Raw genomic sequence first — 26,563 nt, 5'->3', positions numbered from 1 at the left:
TTTTTGCCCCACGCTCATTAAGCAGTTTCCTTTCCAGGGTTAGACTCAGTCCCGTCACCGTCGCCAGAGTTTACACGACTCTCCTCTTACAGGGCTGCAGTGCAGGGCATTCCCACAAGATATGTACGAAGGTTCCACTCTGTCCACAGCGCCGAAGGAACTCATCACTGTCTGTCCTACCAATCCTAGCCCGCAGCACTCTAGTGTAGCAAATCCTATGTAGGATGTTTAGTTGAACAAGGTTGAACTCCCACCTTAATCGCCACTTCACTAGGCTCCATGAGCGCCTCAATCTATCCCTCATCAGGGAAGGCTCCCACATTCCCCGCAGAGACTCCAGGGCATCCAGCAGGTTCTTTATGAGTTTTCTATAGGCATGTTTGTAATCTTGGGCATGGGCGATATGTGACTTGCTTATATTTATTGACTAATTTGAATAAAAATAATCGTACTAATCTCTTAATGAGAAATACACTTTTAAAACTAATTCAAACTCTCATCATTGACTGAACTTAGAACCGATTTGATGAAGTGCTCGAGCCATGATTAGGATCTAGGTCTCTGGGTTCTGAATCAGGCTTGGACTGCGTATAGGGAAATCTAGCAGTGCCCGATGTTCTGGTTTGAGAGGTCAGCGAGTGACTGGTTTTCTGGCTGCTTATGGGCCTGTTTTATAGTCTGTTGGGCTGGTTTTTAGGTCTCGCCTGACCCAGCGCATGCGCTGGTCTGGCGAGACTAATTGAGAGGGCTCCAAAAAGTGCTACCAGGCCAGCCTAGAGCTACAGTGCAAGTGCGCGGGCTCGCACGCCGTGCTTGACTGCGATTACTTTCACTTTCACGGCCGCTTTGATGTTTGATCGCGATCACTTTCACGGCCACACGGCCGCTTGGCATAACCAATAGGTCTCACTGTTGGGACCTTATAAGTATTTAGTTATGCAACTGTTACGTGGCTAAACACTTATAAGGTCCCAAAGGCGAGACCTATTGGCTATGCCAATGCTTGTCACTGTTGATTGCCATGAAGCTACCACAAGCATAGTCTACAGAAAGCAGAAATGCATGCAGTTGCCTATATATTGTAAAACACATTACCAGCCTGCCTTTACAAGTTCAAAAGTGCCTCGATTTGAAAATATGGGCCAATTTTGTAGCTATCCGATTTGCTAATGGGGCCAGTTTAATTTTGGTGCCCTAGCCTGTTTTCTGTCCCAGTCAGTCCTTGTAAATTTGAATCAGTAACACAGGCACAAATCCACATTTCTTTTCATGTTGTATCAGGAGGGGGTGATATTTTGGAAAGTGCTCAGCAATAATCAGTATAAAGAGATTCTCACACCCAAACGCAAGAATGTTGTGGGAATAACATGGTTTCAGGAGATCAACAGCAGCTTAGGGATGCTCACAGAGAGATGCAAACAAGCAAATACAGGAATATCAGGCGGTTTTACAGATTTTCACCCAGATCTACAGGTGAAAACCTGTTTTCCGCACTTTGATGAAAAACCAGGGTCTCAGGCTCTGAGCTCAGAGTTCTGCAACCCTCATTTCCAAAACTCTCCAGGGTGTGGAAGTTCCATCCATACATGCAGTGGTGGCTGCCGCCTATCTTAGGTGTTAGGGCAGCCGCGAGGGTAGGGCAGGGGTTTGGGGTGGAGGAGGTAGGGTAGAAAAATATTAAAGAAAAAAAAAAGAAAACTTACCTGCCGCTCCACTACCGCTGATGTTCCTTGCTGTTCCTCTTGTCGCCGTCTGGGCAGAAGGGGATGGGCCCTCAGGCTCCACACCCAATCCAGACGCTGCTCTCACATGAGAGCAGCGCCAGGATTGTTCTGAGCGGCCTCATTTGCCGCTCAGATGGTGCATTGGAGCCTGTGCCTTTACTCCAAACCTCGCTGTGTAACACAGCGGGGTTGGAGAAACATAAGTGGGCATGTGTGTTTGGCCAGCCTAGGATGGCCAGCCAAGCACACATGCGCACTTATGAGTGCACTTTACCCCTCCTCCCTGATACGCCCGGCCCACACTATAGTTATTGTATTGCAGGACTAAAACGAAAACAAAGAAATACTATATCTGTGTTATTGTCATCTTATTTATCATCTGCTGGCATGGGCTGTGGATCAACACTCCTCCGCCATTGCAGATGAGAAATAGGTCATCAAAGTTCACACTTTACGGTACCCGTGATGCAGCACGACTGGAAAATATCTACATATCCATCACTTCTGGACCCCCTGAAAGGGAAGAGATCAGAGATTCGTCTGCGTCTCAAAAATAAGTGAACAGAAAAGAAACCACGGCTCAGCCACAGACCAGGACTTTAAAACTCCCTGGCAGGATGAGGTATCTTAAGCAGTCTATGCAGATCCTTCAACCAGCTGCTTGGAGCACCCATGGACACCAAGAAACCTTTACCATTATAGGATCCTCTGCTAGGGATCTTCTTAGCAAAGGACGCTTTGGAACAAACTGCTAAGCATCAAAGTGCTGCTAGCTGCAGTGCCTGCCTGCTGGGCACTGCTGTAGCATTAAACATTCAAACGATGGATAAAGACCAGGTGAGAGGGTAAATGGTGAGTGTAAGGCGGGTGTTAATAAGCCTCGGCACGTTTAATCCAATCACATCTAAAGTAACCAGCATGCCTAGCACAGGAGGGATGCATGCAGTAAGTGTGTTACAGCTATGCCAAGCAAAGAGACAGCTACCTTTCCTTTCTTGATGAAGTATTTCAAATGCAGGTAGGTCGGGTCTGGCCTAGTCATGCGGCACGCAGCGCCTTGCAATAGTGATGCTGCGAGCCCGCCACTCATCCACCGCCTCCTCCCTTATTTCTGACTGATTCTTAATTGCCTTGAAGGTGTCTTGTCACATGAAAGGAAAAAAGGTTAAAGATGTTTTGAAATAAATTACATTCCTGTCAGAACTGAATGCAGTAATGATTCCCTCACTGTATAAAGCCGATTCTGCTCTTTGGGGAGATGGGGTGGGGGAGGGGAAGGAAGAGCGCACACAATGTGTCAATATTGTGAATGGAGGCAGTGCAGGGCTTGGAGAAGCAATGTGCAGTGTGTCATTGAGATCGGTCATGACGACTCTGGAAATGTGGATTACTGTCCTGGATTACCAAAGTAACTTCCAATTTGTCATTAGTTTCTCTCCTGGAAATGTTACCCCGCCAGCGTTCAGCTGGGGGTGGGAGGTTGATCACAAATGTTGTATCGCCACATTTCTTGCAATTTCCAAATTTGGCCAGGAGCAATGTTTGTGGCCGAATTTTGACTTACTCCAAAGTTATAACAGATACGTACGTAGGGAACCTGACAGTACATCACCGACATACGTAAAATGTCAGAAATAAGACACTGCGCTTGCCTTATGCTGTTTCCTCTTTTTCTTTGATGCCCACCACCGGCCCGACCTGCGTCCTACACTCTGATGTCTCCATTGTGGGGGGTCTTTCAATGTCCTGGCAGTGCAGATGGACGAATAATGACAATGCAGGGCATGGGTGAGAGGTCTCACCGCCCCCTCTGAGCCTACTCACCAGCCTGGCTGCTGTGGATGGTCTGAAGCAATATTGATATGCCAGAGGGCCTGAGACCCTCACCTGACAAATGTATGATGTTATTCCGCCGCCTTTTATCCCGCAGGGAATCACAACGCGGTTGTTACAACGACCGCGTTGTGATTCCGCATACCATTACTCCGCAAGTCGGAATGACTTGCAGACGGGGGGCGCTGGATGTTGGAATAGTATGATTTACTATTCCAACTCCAGTCTGTGCAGACACTAGGGAAGGTGTTGGATTTTAAATCCAACACATAACACCCCACCCCCTTCGGAAGTCGTTGTTCCGACTTGCGGAGTAATGGTATGCAGAATCACAACGCCGTCGTTGTAACGACCGCGTTGTGATTCCCTGCGTTTTAAAAGCTTCGGGGTAAATGTTGTTTGCCTCACCTGACAAATGTCAAGGATGTAAGACTGAGGAGGTAGGGTCTGAAGCACACCACCAGGAGTGAACAAAGAAGGGCCATGTACTTCTCTACATGTCCCACTGGCACATCAAGTACAGAGCTCTGGGCCCTGTGAGATTATGCAAATACAGCAGGACCCCACCCTGTGAAGGTTTTGGGGTGAGAAGCACCAACATGTGCATGCTCGGTCCCATTGTCGCTGGTGCACCTCGGAACTGGAGTCATTTGTCGCATCCAATAAATGAGGCTCCCAAGGGCAACGCAATCAATAATCCTGCACCAGAGCACTTATAACGAACCCCTTAACCCGAGATAAATCCGACGCTTCCTTCCAGCCTGTCGCTCAGAGAGGCAGAGCTTCCACTCTCCACCAAAGTGAAATACAAAGGCCATTAATGGGAAATGCCCCCGCAGCCCTCCATCTATTACTGTTCTTCTCTGCAAAAAAATCAGCAATTTACAGGCCCAACACACAGAACGATGCACATTTCAGACTGTGCCAGGGTTTATTTTACACTGAAATCCATGACAAGAGCAAGCAAGCTTCCATTAGCAGAGTTCAGGAGGGGCACAGCTGAAATTAAACAATGCAGGAAGTGCACAGTGAAATATGCCCGCACTTTCATGATGTGCCAGGCAGGCCCTGCCCTCCCCGGAAGAGCTGCAGGTCAAATGAGGCCAACGTGAAGCAACAGATCATTTTCCAGCACTATTTCCTCAGAAAATATTATCCACATATAGAGAGGTCCTGAAAGAATATCCTATTTGTTTCTGAAAAAGCATTTGAGAGGGTCCACTGGGCCGACCTTAACGAGGCGCTGAACATGTTTGGATTTGGCTCCAGATTTCGAACTTGGATTTTTGAAGCTACAGCTCCCACCCATAATAGTGGGAAGAAATGAGGTTTGGCCCTCCGAGAGGAGAGCAAGGCAGGGTTGCCTCCTGTCTCCGCTCCTTTTCATGCTCTAGAGATGGAGCCGATGGATGAGGGAGAGGAGGAACCCGCACACTTCAGGACTGGATGGATATGCGCATGCGTACAGCGTGTAAGGAAGAGGCTGCCTACTTGGACGGACCCATTGATGTCACTTCTCACACTTATTGAGGAAATGGAGGGGTTTGTCGAGGCCTCTGGGTTTAGAATAATCTTTCAAAAGTACATTATATTGAACATTAACCTCAACAGAAACGCATACAGCAACACTACACTCCAAAAGGCACCCAACGAGGTTATTTACCTACCGATTCGCACAGCACTCTTTGTGCACGCCATGTCTAAACAAGCATTTGCAATGCAATAGGTCTCGCATTATTTAAGTTTGAGCTATTGGCATTGCTAAATAATGCAACACCAATAGCTCAAACTTTAATAATACGAGACTTATTGCATTGCAAATGCTTGTTTTGTGTGTAGTGGAGTGCGATATAAAGTAAATTGTATGATTTTTCATTAGAAGAATATCTAAACCTCCCTCGCCTCTCAGGCGACCCTCTGGGTCCCGAGCCTCTGATATGAATTTTAACCAGCTCAACACTCCCCCTCTACTGCCAATGCGTTAAAGTGACACCTTGCCTGCCCACATTCAGCATCATTTATTTAAAGACCCAGGGTCACCATCTCTTCCAAGTCACCTGTGAATGAGGAGTGTTCGTGTGCTGAGAGCGGGCCAAGGTTTATAGCGAAAACAACTTGTTTTATACAGCGCTTCAAATCAAAGACTTGATGTCTCCAAGCGCTGTAAACAATAGGTGGTCCTTAACTCCAACTGTATGGCAGCTTATAGCTTCCCTATATAAGGACGAGCGGCAGAGAAGACCTTTTGCGGGATTCAAAGTCGTTACCTCCCGGTACTAGCAGATGTTAGTGGTGAGCGTTTAAATGTGGATCATCCTGCTGATAGTCGGGTGGTTTATGGCCTTTGAAACAGTGCGCACCTGGAGCCCTTCACTCCCTTCTGCTTCATAAAACAGCGCGGTCAATTATTGTCCGATAAGGGCCCCGCACTGTGATTAACATCGCCTGTACCGTTAATCGAAGTGGGTTTGTCCGGTAGGTTCATTCAGACGGACTGTTCTCTTGGGGGCATATATTCCCCTATCCCAGAAATAATTTACTATGTGGCGGAATCATTCGAAATGTTAGTGAAACAAGAAGCCAGTGGATATGTTCTCATTTTTATAAGTAAACCAAGAATGGCGGCCGAAGGCTCTGTGCAGAAACAACTCATGATAAAGGCCCAATTGTCAAGAAAACATGAAGGAAATTTGGGGACAGCAATATAATTAACTTCCACTGCACGTGTGTGAATTTGTATACGTAAATAAGAAAATGTTGATTTTTCGAGAGTTTGGAACTGCTTTGTGCTGTGTGACGTGCTGGAAAACGGGGAATTTTATTTCAGGCGGTTTTTAGTAAATGTGAAAATTATGGACGCGCTGCTTCACACACGGAAATACATTTGGTAAAACTCCCACACCCTTACAAGTTGAATACATGCCAGTTTTATAACTATCAACTATGTTATCGGTATGTTGATATAGTAAACACACATGGGAGAAACTGACTCGCATTAGAAATGGCACCGGAGAGCGGCGCATACCGTTATATTAAAAGGCGGGCATCTTTTATTTTACCCGATAGGGCCCAATAAAACCCTGGCTAAAATATGTGAAAAAGACAAAAAATTGGCTCCGGCACCAGAGGAATGAGTACATGCTGGAGATGTTGGTAATATATCATTCACAATCAGTGTAGGGTACGTTCGTGGACAGATTAATAATGCGAACCATTTTCGGAATGTGTAAATGGGCCGCAGTGCAATAAAAACAAGATGTGGAAAGAGCGTGAAGTAAAGTTACTAGTGGCGGGGAAATAGTAATTTTGGAAGCGCGGGTAGCCCTGCGCGCGCCCTCTGAAGTCTCTCCGTGTACATTGCCGTCCGCATTCCATGGTTGATTAATACCTAACCTCGAGAAGAAACAATTTCTCTTTGCTCAAAATGGAAAGCAACAGAAAGGCAAATATCGCACGACTTAAGCAGCAATGTTGGACGGAGTGATTACCGGAAGAAGGCACATATAGGAGCCAGCGCAGGGTGAGTGCTTGTGACCGTGTTAACACTGCCCTAGACTGCCTAATCTTCTTAATTAGACAAGCGTTGGCCGCGCGCGAGCGCCTGGAGACGCAGTATGTGGTGGGGAGGGGGAGAAGCAGGAGTTGTGTGTGCGCGTGCGTCATCGTGATCGCGATCGCTCTGAAAGCGAAAGTGATCGCGATCGCGATGACGCACGAGTTTTCAAAGTGCTGCTGGCGGCCGGCTGCGCGCGTGCACGATCGCGTGAACGCAAGCGTTAGGCCAGCCAGCAGCACTTTGAAAATCCCACATACAAAATGTCTCTTTCGAGCCAGCGCAAGCGCTGGCGCTCAACGAGACCTAAAAACTAAAGAACTACTCAGACTTGTCGTCCACCATCAAAAGTGATACTTAATCCTAGCACAACGCAGGGCTCTCTTAGCTAAACCACATCACTGCTGTGAAAATGACCATTATGCATAGGAGTATGGCTGGATTTCAGACCCCTCCACGCCCCCCCTCCCCCAAAGCTCCCACCACGTCACCTACAGAGACTACAAAGAACTGTAGAACAGTCCATATGGGATAGGAAAAACCGGGGGATGGCAGGATCACACGCTTGTGGACACACAGATAAAGATAGCTTGGGGTATCTAATTTGGGCCAAATACTATCGATTCACACAACTACGGCGCTTGGTTGAGTTGCACAAAAGGGAATCAGAGAAACACTAGTCTTTTACAAGGCCAGAGATAGACAGCCTGAATGCATCTAGATGTCAGACAAAAATGGCTCTTTGGCAAGTACAGGGACAGTCTTTGCTAGCTGAGAGATGTCAGATTGTTTGGATTTTTTTTTAACATACTTTATTGAGGACCTTGACAGCACAGCCAATGCAAAGATTAATACAGAAAGACAGTCTTTTTCGTTTTTGGAATAGGTACGACATATACCTTGCATGAATCTACCACACAGTATTCGTACAGTTCGACAGAAAATGAACATCAAATGCTTCCTGAGGACAAAAATAAGTTTCAAGATCATTGCAGCTGTGTCATATAAAGTTATAGCACAAAGTATATAATTTCCAATTAACGAAAATAACAATCTCAACTATATCCCCTCCCTCCCTAACCCTCCCAACCCAAACTCCTGGTCTTTCAATGTTAATGCAAATAGTAACCGAAAGGGGGGGCTAGCAGGGTATCTCTGCGGGGTCTACCGAGCCCAGAGATTATAATGTGTGGGTCAGAGTTTTGGAATCTTAAGCCAGTTAGTCGCAGAGCGGCACCGTAAATTATGGGGGTGGGGTACCTTGTAGGGGTAGTAAGTTTAGTAGTTCGAAGTCGTGTAGCATGATATCCCACTCCATTGAGATGGGTTGCTTACGTAGTCCCTTCTCTTCTTCCCTCCGAAGGGCTGTGCCCTCAGCTTTCCCCCACTGAATCATGTCGTCTTGCCAGCTGGATAACGTTGGGCACCTGGGGGATTTCCACCTCATGGTAAGGGCTCTTATTGCCAATATGAGGGCCAAATCTAAAAATCTCAGTCGTACCTTCTGTACACTCGTACGTCTACGAAGGCCCATGAGGCAGTCCAGGGCGTCGCCTGAGACAGGAATGCGTGTGACTTCGCCTAGGGACCGACGGGCTCCGTCTCAGGAGTCCTGGAGGCGGGGGCAGGACCACAGCATATGAAGGAAGTCTGCCTTGTCCCCTTTACAACGGGGGCAGCAATGTGGAGCATCTGGGAACATACGATGAATCCTCCGTGGGGTGAGATACGATCTATGAAGGACCATCGTCTGTATGAATTTTAGTTTAGAATTATGGTACACTCTTTTAGGGTGTTCAAGCATGCATTTCCAGGTCTTATCTGTGATTTCTGTAGTAAAATCCTCGGACCATTGTGTTTTGAGGGATGTAAGTGTGATTGCGGTGTGTGCCCGTATACCCATATATAGCCATCTGACCAGGTGTCCCCCGTTCCCCATATAGTATAAGAGATGGACCAAATTATGTTGTGGAGGTTCACTACGTTGTGGGGCCCATGAGCTCTTAATGTAATGGGAGACTGCAGCGTGTAATGGGTATAAACGTGATGGTGCACCTGTAGCCTGAAGAAAGGAATCGTGATCAAGCAAATTACCATCTCCGAAGAATGCCGAGACGTCCTCCACTCCCGCCTCTACCCAATCTTGGATCCTGGCCTATGTAAGCCTGCCCTGCGGTGCAGGAATACCCAATAAGGGAATGTTCATCGAGTATGAGGTCGCTGAGGAGGCATATGACAACGCCTTCCTCCAGCACTGCAGAGCAGTCCTCAATAGGGGAGGGCTGTTCACAGGGATTTAGGCCTTAGGCAATAGCAGGGAGTGCAGTGCGCCCCGGTCCAGGTCCTCAGGCATATAGCCAATTTCCTGTAAATGTCTCCCGGCGGTCCAGTAAGATAGCCATTGGAGCTGACTAGCGTAGTAGTAGGCCCTGAAGTCGGGAACTCCCAGGCCTCCACTACGAGGCTCTAGCTAGAGTTTCCGTAAGCTCACTCTTCTACGGCCCGCTCCCCAGATGCGATCCACTAGCTTAGCGTTCAAGGTATTGAAAATAGACTGTGGAACTACGACAGGTAAATTCACAAAATAATACAATTGGCGAGGGAGCATCACCATCTTCAAGATGGCGATACGCCCCATTACCAATAACGGCAGAGAGGACCAAAAGGTCACACTGGCTCGGAGGGCTGTTATGGCCCTCACTATGTTACCATCAAGTTGATCCACCTGCGTTCTATAAACTTGAATGCCTAAGTATTTAAAGGTGGTGGGGGCCACTGGCAAGACGCACTCGCTGAACCGCAGATCGTTTGGGTATGGTGTATCCTGAAAAAAGTAGGCCATAGACTTTCTCGGGTTTATAGCCAGGCCCTAGATACGTTCAAAAGCGGCAAAATATCAGGAAGGGGAGCATTATCGGCCGTCAGATCACGTAAATATAAGAGGATGTCATCTGCATAAATGGAAATTAGGTGGGTTGCACCATCGATGGGTATGCCAAGACGGTTTACTGACCGTCTGAGGGCTATCGCCAGGGGTTCTAGTGCAAGAACGAACAACAGGGGAGATAGCGGATATCCTTGTCTTGTACCCCTGTGAATTGTATACTGGTTCAAAATATAACGACCTGTATGGGCTCGAGCTGTGGGGGAAGTATACAAAAGGCGCACCCATTTAAGATATGTGTCCCGTAACCCGAATCGTTGAAGAGTTGCAAACATGAAGTCCCAGGAGAGAGAATCAAAGGCCTGCCGAAGGTCTAATGCCAAGCATCCCGCGAACTGGTAAGCATGTGGAGTGGCCCTCATAACATAATGTAGCCGTCTCGTGTTGAGGGATGTGCTACAGTTCGGCAGGAATCCGCATTGGTCACTATGTATGAGTGTATTAAGGTAGGGCTGTATATGGTTGGTGAGGGCCTTGCTTAAAATTTTATATTCAGTCGCCAGCAGGGAAAGGGGCCTATAATTGGACATATCAAGGCCATCATGTCTCGGTTTGGGCAGCGATATAACCAACGCCTGCATGGTGGAGTGCGGTAGATGTCCCGCCTCCAAGGCAGCCCTATTCACCGTCCCCAGTGTGGGTACCAGAACCACTGAGTACGTATGATAGAATTCAATAGGTAGCCCGTCGATCCCAGGCGCTTTGTTACGATTCAGACCTTTGATTGCGGCTCGAATTTCTTGTTGGGTTATGGGGCCATCTATATCCTTTTGTACTGCATCTGAGAGTACGGGAATGGCAAGATCCCGTAAGAACTCCGCAATAGAAGAGTTCTCATCAGGTGTGGGTGCAGCGTAGAGAGTGCTGAGATAATTGTATAAGGCTACATTTATCTCTCGTTGAGTATGGGCTATATGTCCATTTGGTGTGTGGATTCGGGTTATGATCGGTGGGTCAGGCCTGCTGAGAGATGTCAGATGATCCAGAATATACTGGAGAACAGCAAATCCCAAGAGAAAATAGGAGAAAGAAATACAGATAACATTCACCCAAAATTAGTGGAGTGTCATATACCAGAGATCTTGATTGTCAGGCCCTATACACACAGGAGAGTACTCCTCAAGAAAATCACCTTGTATTGGTACTACACACCAGAGAGACTGCACTTACTGTACAAGTCAGAGCTCGACTAGACCAACTGTGAGGCTAGAGGCCCATTCCTGCACCTATGACGACAGTGTCCAAAACAGACCAGATGGCAGAATGGGCTTCTGAACGATGTTGGGTCAATCTTTGATAAACAATTCCTTTGATTCCCGGCAAACACATTAGTTGGCCCCTCTAACAGACAAACATGCCCCCCTTTGCTCCCAAAGAGGCAAACAAATATTACTGGTAGTTTGTGTAGCGAAGCAGACTGTTGTTGCAATGTAGGGCAAAGATACAATCCCAGAACACCGCTTTCGGCTCTATGGCCTTTGGACTGTCCTCGACATGGGAAGCTTCCCCATGACATTGGATCAGACACATGACAATTTCAAGAAGTCTTGCAACCATTCGTCAAACTCCTGTCAGAGCAATGTAGACAACTCAGGGGTCGCAGTGTGTGGGATCTAAGGGGTACAAAGAGCCCAAACTGTTTTCTTTTACCCAAAACAGTTCCCCCTCCTTCTTGGGAAAAGAGAACCGTCCAGGAATGGTTAATTCTGACAGCCGACATGGAAAGGAGGGGGTCTCCTGTGCTGTGAAGCTGAGGGAGGGACAGACAGAGTCACAATGAAGAAGTTTCGAAGTTTCCTGCCTAAGTGCCTGCTCCCCAATCAGCATATGTAAAGGCAACTTGGACGCCAGCATTGGCCTCAATTGATGGAGTGAATCAATGGAAGCTTAGTGATGACACAGCTCTATTATTTTTTAGAGGTACCGTAAGGGTGTTTACAGCCAAGCAGTGGAGAGCCTGCTTTTAGGATGCCAATAAAAACAATTATATTATGCACAATGTGGGTATTATTATAATGTATAGTTTCAAAGAATTTTGTTACCTTGAACCTAAACATTTTTTGCACATTTTGTGGGAGCCTACCTTATACTGTATGTAATGCCAGGTTAAAATAATGACCTATTCAAGTGCTTTCTGCCACAGTCTGGAACCTCCTTTCCCACTACACTAGAAAGGATTCAATCCTGTGGCTCTCTGGATATGCAGACAGACATCTGCAGTGATCACATTCACCAATAGAGGTTTCATATCATAAAAGTGTATTTCCTACTGATTTTAGTTTGCCTTGCATTTATTTTCCATTTAAGGATTGTGTTATTCTATATGCAGTGACCTGAAGGTGACAGGCCAATAAAATAGTTACAACATACTTTGTTCTTGTAAGCAATGCCTATGACCCCGCCCCCACGCTCACTAACCCCGCCCCCACGCTCACTAACCCCGCCCCCACGCTCACTGACCCCGCCCCCACGCTCACTCACCGCGCCTTCATTGGACTCAGGAGCACCGTTACCATACTTTTTTTTTAATGCACTTAAACCTCTGAGAGACTTAACGTGCCCTAAATACTGGAGTTTTACACCGCTAATGCACTTGAAAGAAAAGGGCTGAAGCTACTCAGAGTCCACTCTGATGAGAGATGCTCCAGGAGGGCAGAGGTAAACTCTCCTCCTTCCGTACAACAGATTAGATGGGCCGCTTCCCTGGACATCCTGGTGGCCAATGTAGAGCTGGCACTTAACTATGCACTGGTTGAGGGGGTGAGGGCGGGGGATATGAGGGGGCTAAAGTAATTCAAGTTTCTTATTGTATCAGCAAAAACTCAACCTCACAGGGGGTTGCTCTGTTTTTGTGTCTTCCTTCGCTGGCCGATGTGTGTAGGTGAGAATAGGTGCTCTTGGTGCCTCAATAAAAAGGAATTGTTTCATTATAAGGCACTTGATGTAACCCACCTGCACTTGCAAGCAAGAGTTATTGAGGTCAAGTGCACTGATGTCTTTATTGTTAAGTGACAAGAACATTAATTTGCCGTTCACAGTGTCCCTTAGAGCTTTTAGAAATTCTACAAGCCTGGAACCTTTGAGCGACACCTGTCACTATGGGTTTTTGTATTTTCTCAGAAAGAATGATATTTTCCATTGATTTGAGCACAGATTTAACGTTAATGGGAGCAATCCTTGTGTTCGCCTAGGCAGTATTTGTCTGACTGGTCTCTCTGTGACTATAATAAGTATTTTATAACATGCATGACTGTCTCTACCTGACCTGCATCTCGAAGGTTGATTGGACCAACCAGCAGTCAGTCACTTATCTCCCGAGTGGCCATAGGTTAAGAGCTACACCCACAGCCAGTTCTGCTGCAGGATCCTGCAGGTCACAGAAGACAGCTTGCTGCTGGCCAAGGTGCCCAGCCTTGCTGAAGGCGCCTTCCATGATATGGGACAGCCTGGCCGGTGCATGTCTCAAAGGGAAGCAGACCAGGCGTGGTCTGAATGGCTTGTGAACACTGACAGAGTTGCAGCACTGATGATTAGTTTGTCCGAATTCCAGGATTGCCTGCAAAAGGCTGGTAGGGGTGGGTAAGGGTCAGTCGCATGACTGATTAGTTTCTGAAGACGTTTAGGGCTGCTTCGGTACATGCCACTGAAAGTTTAGTAGAAAAAGGTGGGCTGGGCTGGACAGAACTGGTCAAAAGTCAGTCTTACATCTGAAGAATTTGGGGGTGATTAAGGCATATCTGTTTCACCTTCATCTCTCTGACTGCCTCCCCAGCAGAGGAGAGGTGTGGTGCAGCCGCCAGGGCAGCTGACTTCAGAGCACAGGGTTCACGGTTCGATCCCCGGCTCCGGGGGGCAGCTCAGCTCAGCACCATGTGACTCTGGGCAATAGTTCACTTAATTTCCACGACGGTCCCCAGCGCCCTAAGACCCATGAGGGTGAGTAGTTTGCGCTTTACAAATACGGATTTACAGCACAACTGCATCACATGATGAAAATTAATTAAACATAACAACATATAAGGAGATATATGTTGTATGAAGAACAATCATCCTTCAGGATTTAGTAGGGGTACTGACAGAATGTTTACTTTGCCCCGCTCACTAGTAATATCTAAACCAAACTCAGAAAGATGAAAGGTTGAGCCAACCAATGAGAATTTGAACGTGTGACCACAATGCCAAACACAGTTCCCTGTCGTGGATGCATTAACTGAGTGAGCACCACCCCCAAGGTTATGCATTAATTTTGAAAAATTAAAACCCTGGGACTTTTTACTGCTTGCTGCTCGTGTTTATGAATGTGTTTCATGGTCTCACTGTCTACTAGCGGCCGGCCTGAAGGTTGTAGGCCCATACTTGTATATCTCTTGAACTCTGTAATAAAGGTTTCCCAAAAAAAAAAAAAAAACCCTGTATCAAAAATGCATTTTACTCCTAAAGAAGACAAGATCAAGTGGCAAAATAATAGACCAGGTAACTTTATGATGTTACTCATTATGCTGGCCTAGTAGCTATAGTTGCTTTTTCCGGACCTGCTACACTTATTTTGGTTGTGTCTATTATCAATCGCTCTTTATGAACACAATGCTGCCACACCTTCACATCAAAGCTTCTTTAAACAAGCACTTGCAATGCAATAAATCTCGCATTTGCGAGAGTTTAAGGTATTGGCATTGTAAATGACAATGCCATTTATTTATCTGTTTTGATAATTAACACATAAATAGAAGGCATTGTCATGTACAATGCCAATAGCGCAAACTCTTGTAAATGCGAGACCTATTTCATTTCAAAGAAGCAGCCGCCATTGTCCCGGGATGCATGGAAAGTGAAAGCGCACATGACGCGCTGAATGTTGCAGGAAAGCATGTCGTGCCTGCAGTAGGTGAAACTCATTAAAGAAAATTGTGCTCACAGACTAAATTAGACGTACCGTGTAACAACCGAAGTAAAAGGCCCAGTCCTCATGGGAGGTTACAAATGAAGACAAGGCGGTACTAAGAAGGGACTAACAAGCCTATAGACAAATCAGAAGCCAGCATTTACAAAAGGACAATGACACAAACCGATGAAATATATGGGCGGAGAGTCGGCGAAGCTTCAAATCCATACTTGAATACAGCAGGCCTCAAAGAGCAGCGCATACGCTGCCCAGGCACGACCTAAAAAGGATGTGCAATGGTGATCACTGGGGTCAAAGGTTGTGAGATGTCATTTAATGTGCTATCATCTATGCTGGTGAAGATTTAAAGAGTAGCCTGAGTCACTTCCCTCTCATGTAAGAGAGTTGGAAGAATCAGAAATCTATCCCTCTGAAATAAACCTGAGCAGATGGTTGATGCTGAGGCACATAAATAACTTGGCTAAGTAGGATCTGGCAAGCAAACCTGGTACCAAAGTGTACACAGAAACAAGACTAAGAACTCCCACAGCACACTGAGAGCCAGAACCCAATGAAGCACAGGCCGAGTTCACTGCTCCAGGACAGGAAAGAGCAGAGCTCAGAGCTGGTAGCTTAAGGTGTTAAGAGGGTAGAGGGAAGGAGTTCATGAAAAGTAAGAAATGGCCGCAAAACAAAGCTTTTTCTTTTAATTAGATTTAATGCTGACTGAAAGCCACTGTCAATATTGTTTTCCCTACACAGCAAATATGGTTGTGATAATAAGAACCCAATAGACTAAAAGTATAATTCCAGTGAAGGTGTGTCCAGGTGGCCAGAGACTAACAAAGGCATACTCATTACCAGGAAATATGTGTTGACTTTTAGATAACTGTGTTCTATCTGATACAATTGAAAATTATGAAAAGTAATATTTGTCCGGTGACGAAAGTGTACCCAGGCAATCTCTATATTCCATCTCGTACATGCACATTCCTCGTCGTAGATATATAGGGTTGTCTATGTGGAGCGAAAAACTTGCCTGGAAACATATCTTTTCTTCCTGTGAGAACTTCTTTTTCATGGTACCCATTAATTGGATTATTTTATCAGGTAACACTTTTCAAAAAGATTATTCACCTCTTTAGTCAACCCAGGCCATGTGGTGCAATAATTAAGTCACTGTCCTGGGATCTCACAATAAGATATCATTGACAGATGATGATTCTCCCCAGATTCCTCTACGTGCTTCAGAACACCCCTTTCTACTTCCCGCTGACTTGGTTTCGGGAGCTGGACCGCGCAGCCACCAAATTCCTCTGGGGGGGTTGAAGACCCTGCTTGGCTCTGGCCCATTGCCGGATCCCGCCCTTTGATGGGGGCATGGGGATGACAAACTTATATTTATATTACTTGGTGACCCGCTTCCTCACACTACATGATTGGTTCAACGGGGGGGGGTCCGACCCGGCCTACAGGCTCGAACTTTGTGAGCTGGGATTACCCTGTATTCAGTCTATGATGTACGGAAGACCCATTCCTTATACAATACCAGAGGTGACACACACTGTGCTCCTGGCCTGGCAGGCATCATTGCTCCACACCCAATGGACACAGAAGTTAACCCAGAACACACCTCTCTGGCACGGTACATGGCTCAAGGAGGTCAGTGGGCTAGTGGAATTCCGGTCTTGGGACGTTATTGCGATCTCCCAGCTCGGAGATGTGTGGGCCAGCGGCCACGTACGCTCCTTCCAGGAATTACAAGCCAGGTATTTCCTACAACCATCGCAATTCTACAAGCACCTACAGCTCCATCACGCTCTCCACTCACACATATTGGATGGCACAGCGATACCTGACTCCAACCTACCCGAGGCACAGATTATGGTGGGGAACCTGGGGGAAGGGGGGCATCTCCCGTATTTACCGTACACTAACCAATAATACCCCAACCACACTTGACCAGCTCAGACACCAGTTGGAAGAATGGGTGGGTCCACTGGAGGAGGAGGATTGGAGGGAGGCACTAATGTCGCCTAAGATGGTTACTGCCTCGGCTAAACTCCGCCTGATCCAGCTGTACCACCTGCATGCCACCTACTTAACCCCTGCATGTCTTCATAGGGCAGGTCTATATCCCTCTGCCTCCTATACACGCTGCTGCCAGGACCCAGCGGATTTCTTTCACATGGTCTGGGCATGTCCCCAAATGACAAGATTCTGGGGGGCATTGAGGAGGAACTCATGGAGGTCTTGGGGTGGGAGGTTCCCCATGATCCACGGCACATACTCCTGGGGATCACAGATGGGCAGGATGGATCCAGAAATGAGAAGCTGTTTTTCAACACAGCCATGGTTGTAGCCAAAAGGGACATAGGCGCCAACTAGAAACGTCCTACTTCACCTAGCCTCAAGAAATGGCGGGAGGGGGTGGACTGGTGTGCTATACAGGAAAAACCTCTGTACGAAGCACGGAGATGTCCGAAAAAGTTTCGCAGGGTGTGGGGCAAGTGGTTGGGTACTGTGGCTTAAATTTATGTATCCTACTAAATGTCTGTATCATGTCACATTCTATGGGGTCAAGCGGAACAAGTTTAATCATTCAACCTGGTGGGAGTTATTGATCCTACAGTACTGTGCTATATTGCTGGTTTTGTTACCACATCTAAAATCAATAAAAATTGTTTAAAAAAAAAAAAAGATATCACTGACAGGGGCCAACCTCTGTTTAATCAAAATGGCGGATCTTTAGAGCGGAAGAGAATGAGGGATTATGCAACAAGGTCAAAAGCTATGACTATGCATCAGTTATTTACTATTCCACAAGAGATCCTCAAGGTCACACAAAGCCTAAGCAGGTGCTTATTATCTCAGGCTGTTCCCAGTGAGTAAAGCCAAACTGCCTTATTATAAGCGAATACTGACTCTCTGCTGGAGGGTGGGAGACAGAAGGAAAGTACACAGTCGCGTGACTGGGGCGACAGCTCTTAAGGCAGACCCTGCATGCTCTACATACTGGGGTGTCCTCCTGATGGAGCAGCGTTGGTCCATTGATCCGGGAGTAGCCATGCTGATAAACCTTGTGACGACTGGGGTGACAACTGCTGCAGATAGCTTGGTCGATTTTCAGTGACCAAATGTATGTGTCTCTCGCAGAGATTTCAGGAGGTTGATAATTCCTATGCCAGTGACCTCCTGCACTGCGGTTACTCACAGAAGGATGGGAAATCAAGCATTTTAGCACTAGAATTCAATCAGGGAGACGGCGTGGGATAATATATCTCTTACAAATCACTCCGGGGAGCACAGAGCTCTTAGGACCTGATTACAAGTGGGTCGGAGTATTCCGGACCGTGTATAAAACCCCAGTTAGCGCACGGGTCAGAATTACGAGTTGGAAGGTAACAAATCTGATAATTTTTCAGATGCGTTAAATACCACAACGTTCATTAAATGTCGGTAGTGCAAACCTGCGGACATTTAACAGTGCACATGTGTGTGGTATTTCCCGTCCCATGCAGATTTTTGTGTGTTAAACACTAAAATCCGCATGTTATTCCCTAAAAACTAGGCCTGTGCTAAAAATCCGTTCCGCTCGCGGAAATTGCGATAATTTGACATTTTCGCGTACCGCGGAGAGGGCGAAAATATCAAAATTTCCGCAATCCGCATTTTACCGGAAATTTTTTGCTTGCTCGCGCTGTAAAATAATCCATTCTCGCGTGCGCGCGATCGCCTTACTTGAATCCCTGCGTTCGCCGACAAGATTTCCCGATCCGGTCGCGTTCTCCACGAGATGTTGGATTGTTGGTAGCCTTTTGCGCTGTCTCGCAACAGTTTGCGCCCGCAGTAACGTCATTCGTCGCGCGATCACGTCTTTCTTCTCGCGATCATGCACCGCGAGACAAGTGAAAACAAGATGGCCGCGCCCGCGAGCAACCGCATGGGTAAGTTGACGAGCCGTGACCACGCAGAAGTTACCGCGAACGGGCAGGAAAAAAACTTCCGCATCTTCGCGATATTTCCGCGTGTTTGCGGAGATTTTTAACATTTTCGTGATAATTTGCGAAAGTGAATTTCGCAAATTCTGCCCACCAAACAGGCACTATTCATCGTACCCGATAAATAACGTAACCCGGGGTAGAGTTAATTATTTATGATGTGCAATAAATAGCACCTTCACTCACTGTAAACAGCCCCTAAGTTGGCAAAGAGGAAATATGCACTTTTGAAAAATAATACTAAAGTCGGTTTTGAAAGTCCCTCCTAATGTTCTACAGCATCATTCAATAAATGTCTTTATTACTGCACAGGACAGAGGAAGAGGCTTTTTCTGTTTCTTTGCTTCTAGAGGAATGGTTTTAATAATAGGAGAGGCTTCTGAATAAGTCAAGCCTGCATATTGTTTTCTAGACTACAGAGGAACAGACTGCTCTCTGAGAACAGATAAAAACATCTGTGCAAAAGGTAACTTTAATGTGGTGACTATACTGTGGTAGAAATGAATAGTCGTCCAGCACACTGTACTGTCAATTCAACACAAGATGCAAAACTTTACATTCTATCCACATTTGCATCCAAGAAAAGATCATTTACTGCCTTTACAGAAGCGAGTCCTTTTGAGATTGCAAAACAAACATATTCTTTCACTGATTCACAACCTCTATGCTCAAATGGACCATTTGATAACAAAGGCTCTTTCCATCAGCCGCCAGCTAGGAGTGCTCCATTCTGTACTTATGCGCTGTTCATGAAGTTTGCTTTCAGGTGTGGAATCTGTGTCCCATCATCTCACTGAACGATACAAATATTGTTCATTGCTATGGAAACCAAAGATCTCACTATTGGAGAAAGAAATATGTGGGGCGCCTAAGGCAGAGGACAAACAGATCGTGAGGAGGACTCTGATGCAGTAGAGGATCAACAGTAGGGGGAAGGTTCCCGAGGAGGAGAAGGTCGCAGAAGCTCATCTTCGATGCCTACATATAGGGAGTAGTGGAACACATGGTCAACTTGTGTTTGAGCAACAGGTGAACCACCAACACACCAGGTAGTCCAGGTAAAGAAGAGCCGGTCAGGCATGTCGCTGTGACTGATCTTCATCGGATGACGAAACCCTAGCTGCCCATACCAACCCAACTTATTATTGGAGACAGACACCCAGGTGCTAAATTCTCCCCTGAGGAAGAAGCATATCGAAGATGACATCATTTGAGTCAGGACAAAGATGGCTGAAATGAAGGCTTCAGTCCACTACCTCGTTGTTAACGCACCGTCACCGAGATTATCAACGGGATAGAGCTAGAGATGCATTTTATGAGCAAGTACAGAAGTGCCCCTCATTACTCTATCTGAGGTGGGAAGGTGAGGTGACCACGGCCCCACCACCGCAGCGTCCATCTTCCTCTTCTTGAACAGCACGCTCCTATTGTTGGTGCAGTCACTGGTGTGACCCAAAACTGGGTGACAGGACATAGTATACACAGGAAAGAGGATAATGATGCCATAGAGTTTGGTGAACAGCAAAACACACAAGATGATGGACGGAATGTTGCACATTGGCAAAACATTCACCCCCAGTCACAGATCTGGGTTTAATCCATCGTTATTTTGCTCACCACGCCACCCCAGTTCAGACATGCCCATATGCAAATCAGTCTTGACCCTGTGCCTCATGGGAACAGTCCAGCCCGAACTGCCAAACCATGTCTTCCCTGGACCGGAATCAAGCATCCTAGGACCGGTTTCGGGGTTCCACCCCTCTTCAGCCAAGATAGCTTTACTCCAGTGGCGTAGTGAGCACGGGACCCACGTCTGGGCATACCCTTCCCACATAGGGTGAACAGCAAAACACACAAGATGATGGACGGAATGTTGCACATTGGCAAAACATTCACCCCCAGTCACAGATCTGGGTTTAATCCAGCGTTATTTTGCTCACCACGCCACCCCAGTTCAGACATGGCCATATGCAAATCAGTCTTAACCCTTTGCCTCATGGGAACAGTCCAGCCCGAACTGCCAAACCATGTCTTCCCTGGACCGGAATCAAGCATCCTAGGACTGGTTCGGGCTGGACTGTTCCAATGAGGCACAGGGTCAGACTGATTTGCATATGGCCATGTCTGAACTGGGGTGGCGGAGTGAGCTAAAGAATGATGATGGATTAAACCCAGATCAATTGACTGGGGGTGAGTGCTTGCAATGTTCAACACTCAATCTATCATCCCCTTTGGTATTCCGTTGTTCGCCCTAAGTTGGCAGGGTATGCCCAGACGTGGGTCCCTTGCCCACTTTGCCACTGGATTCAAGATAGCCTGGCTGATGAGGGTTATGAACCCGAAACCGGTCCCAGGATGCTTGTTTCCGGTCCAGGGAAGACATGGCTTGGCAGTTCGGCCGGACTGTTCCCATGAGGCACAGGGTCAGACTGATTTGCATACGGCCATGTCTGAACTGTGGTGGAGGAGTGAGCTAAAGAATGATGATGGATTAAACCCAGATCCATTGACTGGGGGTGAGTGCTTGCAATGTTCAACACTCCGTCTATCATCCCCTTTGGTATTCCTTTGTTCGCCCTATAGAGTTTGGTGGCATGTTTCACAGCTCTCCCGACGGTGAGGTGGGCACTAGAGAGTGAACATGGCAGGGAGGTGTCCTTGATGTGAAGTGGAGGGTGTGGGTATAAGAAGAATGGAAAAGCTGGGCGACCCGAGACCAGGGCTGTATTTATACTGTTACATGACATTTAGGGAACTTACGTATTTCCTTTGTTACCCTTGTTTCTACCTATGTACAATCATGAAATATCAACGCTGCAGTAAGGAATGTGTACATAGACACACACACACGGGTGCACACACACACAGCTTCCTGTATAAGATGCACCAGAAACAAACCCAACTCCAAGTGCCCTCAATCTCAGACCTACCCTCCTGTCTCATTCCATCCACCAATCTGTAGTTTGATGGATTATTTTATTATAGTGCATAATTCATGCAAGGGTGACAATATCTAAAAGGGCTACGGGGCTTCATATACTAGAAATTACATTTCTCAGTGGCTGAAAGTGGCAGGGAAAAAAGCAAAATGTGATCATTTATTTTAGAGGGGGTTAAATGGAGAACTGTTGCCTAAGATTTCAGACATCCAGTCATTAGGACCAACCTGGAGGGACTGTCGCTTGGACGTTTTTCAGCAGTGATGATCTCGGGATTGGAAGCTATTAGGAGCATTGACCCCCTGCATCTCTCAGTGACATGGAAATGACATTGGTAGCAAAATGAACTGAGTGCCATATATATATATATATATATACAAACATGTTTATGTATGTATACATATTTGTATTCACTGAAAAAACCATAGGTTTCACACATGTTATACTTAGCTGGAGATTTTACTCATAAAAAACCAATGAAATTCCCCCGTTATAGTTAGTGCAGGCAACTATAACTCACGCGACCGCAATCCTCTGCTGATGCTAATACTGTATTTAGACACTTATTTGCCCATGTCTTCTTCCATTAAATTTTAGCTATACATATATTACAAATATTTTTTTTTCATAAAGACACATATGTCATCAGCAGAGGATTGCGGTCGCGTGAGTTATAGTTGCCTGCACTAACTATAACGGGGGAATTTCATTGGTTTTTTATGAGTAAAATCTCCAGCTAAGTATAACGTGTGAAACCTATGGTTTTTTCAGTGAATTTGCAAGGTTTTTTAAATGCTAATTCCTAACTATAACGTGTGTGAAACCTATGGTTTTTTCAGTGAATTTGTATGGTTTTTTAAATGCTAAGTTACTTTACGCCGTTCGTGGCGTGCGCGCCCACTTAACGCAGTTCGTTCCGTGCGCGCACTGTGCGCGCACAGTGAGCACGCGGTGCGCTTCGCGCACCGCGCGCCCACTTTACGCAGTTAGTGCCGTGCACGCGCACCGCGTGCCCACGTTACGCTGGATGGGCAATGTACGCACGATGCGCTTCGCGCACCGTCCGCTCACGGAGAACATATTATGGCCTTCGTTATGAAAGGTAATCTATTAAATGTTCATGTATAAGATATGCCATGCACAAATGGTGCACTGCGGGCACCATTTGCACACGGGGGTGGGAAAGTGTGGATACTGTTTTTTTTTTAATTAATTTTTACCGTACGCGTACGGTAAGCGTAATCGGCGTTTTTTCGAAAAAAAATTACATTTAATTTTTTGCTTGGGGGGTTCTTTTGGGACACCTTGATCAAGTCTAGGTGGTTGGGAGCTGTGTAACCTGCCCCTTTGCATGTTTTCACCCTTTGTTTTTCCTCCCCCCCTCAGAGTGCGAGAGAGAAAATGGCGGCCGCCGCTTCCTGGTTTCGACCGATTCGAATGTTTACTAAGATCTAACAGCCAATCAGAATCGCGCTCGCACACGGCACCGTACGCGTACGGTAAGCTTACCGTAAGCGCACGGTAAGCGCACCGTAAGCTACCACAGATATATATATTAAATGCTATTTTCTCAGGAACTACTGAACAGATTTACACCAGACCTACAAAAGGCACTTCCTTGACCTGTACACTACCTCTCTGCCAAATTTCAAGTAACTCTGTTCAGCCGTTCGGGCTGTAGCTGTGTCTAAAGGTCCTATGGAAAAATGCATGGGAAAAACGCGTTTTGGGACCCCCCTTTTTTCTCAGCCCCCGCTTGACGAATCCCCCCGAGACTTTCAGGATAGGAGCGGAGCGTAGCGCCCCATTAGTTTTGAAAATTTCGCGAGGATTCGTCGACCGGCGCCAAAGTTATTCCAAATAGAATGTTGCGGTTTTCCTATGGAAACAGGGTCCTAACTATAACTACCTACTGGCGACCGCCAGTAGGTAATTTGTGTGTGTGTGTATATATACACATTGAAGAAAAATCAAAGGGTAAAGTAATGTTATAGTTAGGTGAATATGTCAGTGACAACATTCATGTTTTGAACTAAAAAAAACACAGAATTTCACCAAAGCCAACTATAACTTGCCCCCCTGCCATGCACAGCTTATGAGCTCACATATTACATCACTTATAAAATGTTCTATGACATTATTTAAGACATCACTGAAGATATCTCAATGACATCATTGATGACATCACTGATTACATCATCCAATGATTGTGTTCTAATTTGCTTTATAGTTTGCATAGTGGAGGGTAGCTACCATATTAATTTCTACCTAATTTTGAACAGCCTGTATCCAGATAATTAGTGTAAGTGATTACGAAATGCACCTAAATGCACCATAGGTGTATAGAGGTATTGAACATGTTATAAATCTTTTTATTGAAGAGCAACTTTGTGTGCAGGTGAGTTGATGACTTGTGTTCATTGTGTTACTCACAAGTTTTTTGGTACTGCAGAAATAGTTTCCAGCAGGGCAAAGATTCTACGTACTATATACTAAGTATTGTAAGTAGCCTTGAGTTATTGGACAGGAGCATCTCAGGGTGACAATTTCTATATAACATAGAAGACTGGGTGAACCAAGTACTAACCTATGTACGTATGCTTGTTTTGCTTCAGAAGATGGGCGATCTGTGAAGATTTCACCAAGGTATGAAGGCTACAGGTAGTATGATTTTTAACATCTTCAGACCTTGGTTATTTAAGTGAATAGTCGCTCTTTGGACAAGTTTTACATAGAGTGCACACTGCTCTTAGTAGATACGTTTTAATACTCTGTGGTGCATTTCGCATGAGAGTTTGATTGCTAACAGTGTGGTGCAGAGTAAGCTCTCTTCATAGAGTAAACATCACCCACTTTTCTAATTATATTCACTTAATTTCTCAATGTAGGCTCAGTGATTGTCAGGGGTTTGATGCAGGTAAAAACTGTCTGTAGTAGGGCATTAGTTATGTTATGTAACAGGGCCTCAGTATCTGGAGGAACTTGGTTTTCCCTGAAGAGCTGTATACAGATTGAAGACTGTGTGCAGGATAGGTTACCCTGTCATCTGTGGTTCATAGGCAACATGAAGGTGGCTGCCCATGAAGTCTATGCTATATGGTCAATATTGCACATAGCACAAGGTTGCTTTTCCTACGGGGGGTGTATGTATAATAGCAATAATGGTGCTTCATATTATTCTGAGCTATTTTGCAGATACTTTCATAGCTCTAATGCTATACCAATCTATAGAGCAATGCGTACAAAAGAAGCTTGGATGACATGATTGGAATCTCCAAATTGGGAGATGTCCTAGAAGGAGGCACCTTTGCTATATTACAGACTACATACCAACTACATAACAATCGGAGCTATGCATATCTCAGGCTGAAACACGCAGGGAAGGCAGAGGGATTAGAGGCGGTAAACATCCAATAATTTGCACCCCTCAAGGGTAGACTCCTACAGGAGGAGATCCCCAATAAAGCCATCTCCTGGACGTATAAAACATTACTAAGCAACATCCCTAATAAACTGGCACCACTTCGAGCCAACTGGGAGGACCACACCACAGGGCCACTAGAGGATATTGACTGGGAAGCAGCCCTGAGGCACCCAAGGGAGGTGGCCATAAAACAGACTACGGTTAATACAATTTAAAATCCTCCATAGGGTTTACTATGACAGAGCACATCTCCATAACATGGGAAGAGCAGACATACTTAACTGCTTGCGCTGTAAAGCTCCCCAGAGCACATACATACACACACTCTGGTAATGTAGCCATATTAGAGACTACTGGTCACAGATATTTGGGGGAACTGAATACAATACTTAATGCACAGCCGAAATTAGCACCCCCGATATATTCTCCTGGGTATCCCCACTGAAATAGATTTGCCAAGCAGCAAACTCTTGTTATGCAATTTGGGGCTAGTAGTGACCAAAAGGGACATAGCCCGTCATGGGGGAGCCCCAAACCTCCCCACACTCACAGAGTGGAAAGCCAGCATGGACATTTATATGGTGGCGGAAAGAGTGACCTACAAGGCAAAAGGGTACGCCCGAAAAAATTCCAAAAAGATCTGGTCCCCATGGATGACCTATTATGGGTTGAAAGTGGGAGATGGGGGGGAAACAGATGCAACATGGTGAGGCCCAGAAGCAGACGGAAGTCGGATTTTTCCCCCTTGACCCTTCCGGACCGGCCCCCAAAATAGGATCCCTAGCCTCATTGATGGTAACTTCATAATAATCAAACAAAATGTGATTACAGTTGTGTTAAGGTCGCTTCACTCCGCAACATCTGTAACTTTGTAATTTCAAATATTGTTTCTCACAATACGTGTATCCATGCCACATGTTTGAATAAAATTAACAAAAACAGTTTAAAAAAGAAAAAGAAGATTGGATGATGTTATCAATGATATCATTTGAGATGTCATCAGTGATGTCATAAATGATGTAATAGAACATGTCATGAGTGATGTAATATGGGAGGTCATAAGCAGTGTATTGCTGGGGCACATTACGGTTAGCTCTGCTAAATGTAACTGGTGAATTTCTGAGGTTTTTTTTGTTCAAAGCGTTAATGTCATTGACATATTCACCCAATTATAAAGTTACTTTAACCATTATTTTTTCAGAGAATTTCTCTGTTTTTTTTTAACAAAAAGTAAAATGTTATTACCACATGCAAAGCCATCCT

The 26,563-nt window shown here is 45.9% G+C and overlaps 1 protein-coding gene and 1 long non-coding RNA gene across 3 annotated transcripts in view; one reads left to right on the top strand and one right to left on the bottom strand.

Moving 5' to 3' along the window:
• Positions 1-26,232, top strand: part of LOC146859194 (uncharacterized) — a 196,906-nt gene extending 170,674 nt beyond the window's left edge. Inside the window, exon 3 of the long non-coding RNA XR_014980071.1 lies at positions 24,492-26,232. This is a non-coding gene — a long non-coding RNA (uncharacterized LOC146859194). The remainder of the gene's footprint in view (positions 1-24,491) is intronic.
• Positions 1-26,563, bottom strand: part of LRRC75A (leucine rich repeat containing 75A) — a 1,049,113-nt gene that overhangs the window by 547,959 nt on the left and 474,591 nt on the right. The gene's annotated exons all lie outside the window — the stretch shown is intronic.

This window comes from Triturus cristatus, chromosome 3_2 (genome assembly GCF_964204655.1).
Source record: "Triturus cristatus chromosome 3_2, aTriCri1.1, whole genome shotgun sequence".
In the NCBI taxonomy this organism is placed as follows: domain Eukaryota; kingdom Metazoa; phylum Chordata; class Amphibia; order Caudata; family Salamandridae; genus Triturus; species Triturus cristatus.
The sequence above is the reverse complement of the archived record's forward strand: the minus strand, read 5'-3'. Positions and strand labels throughout refer to the sequence as shown.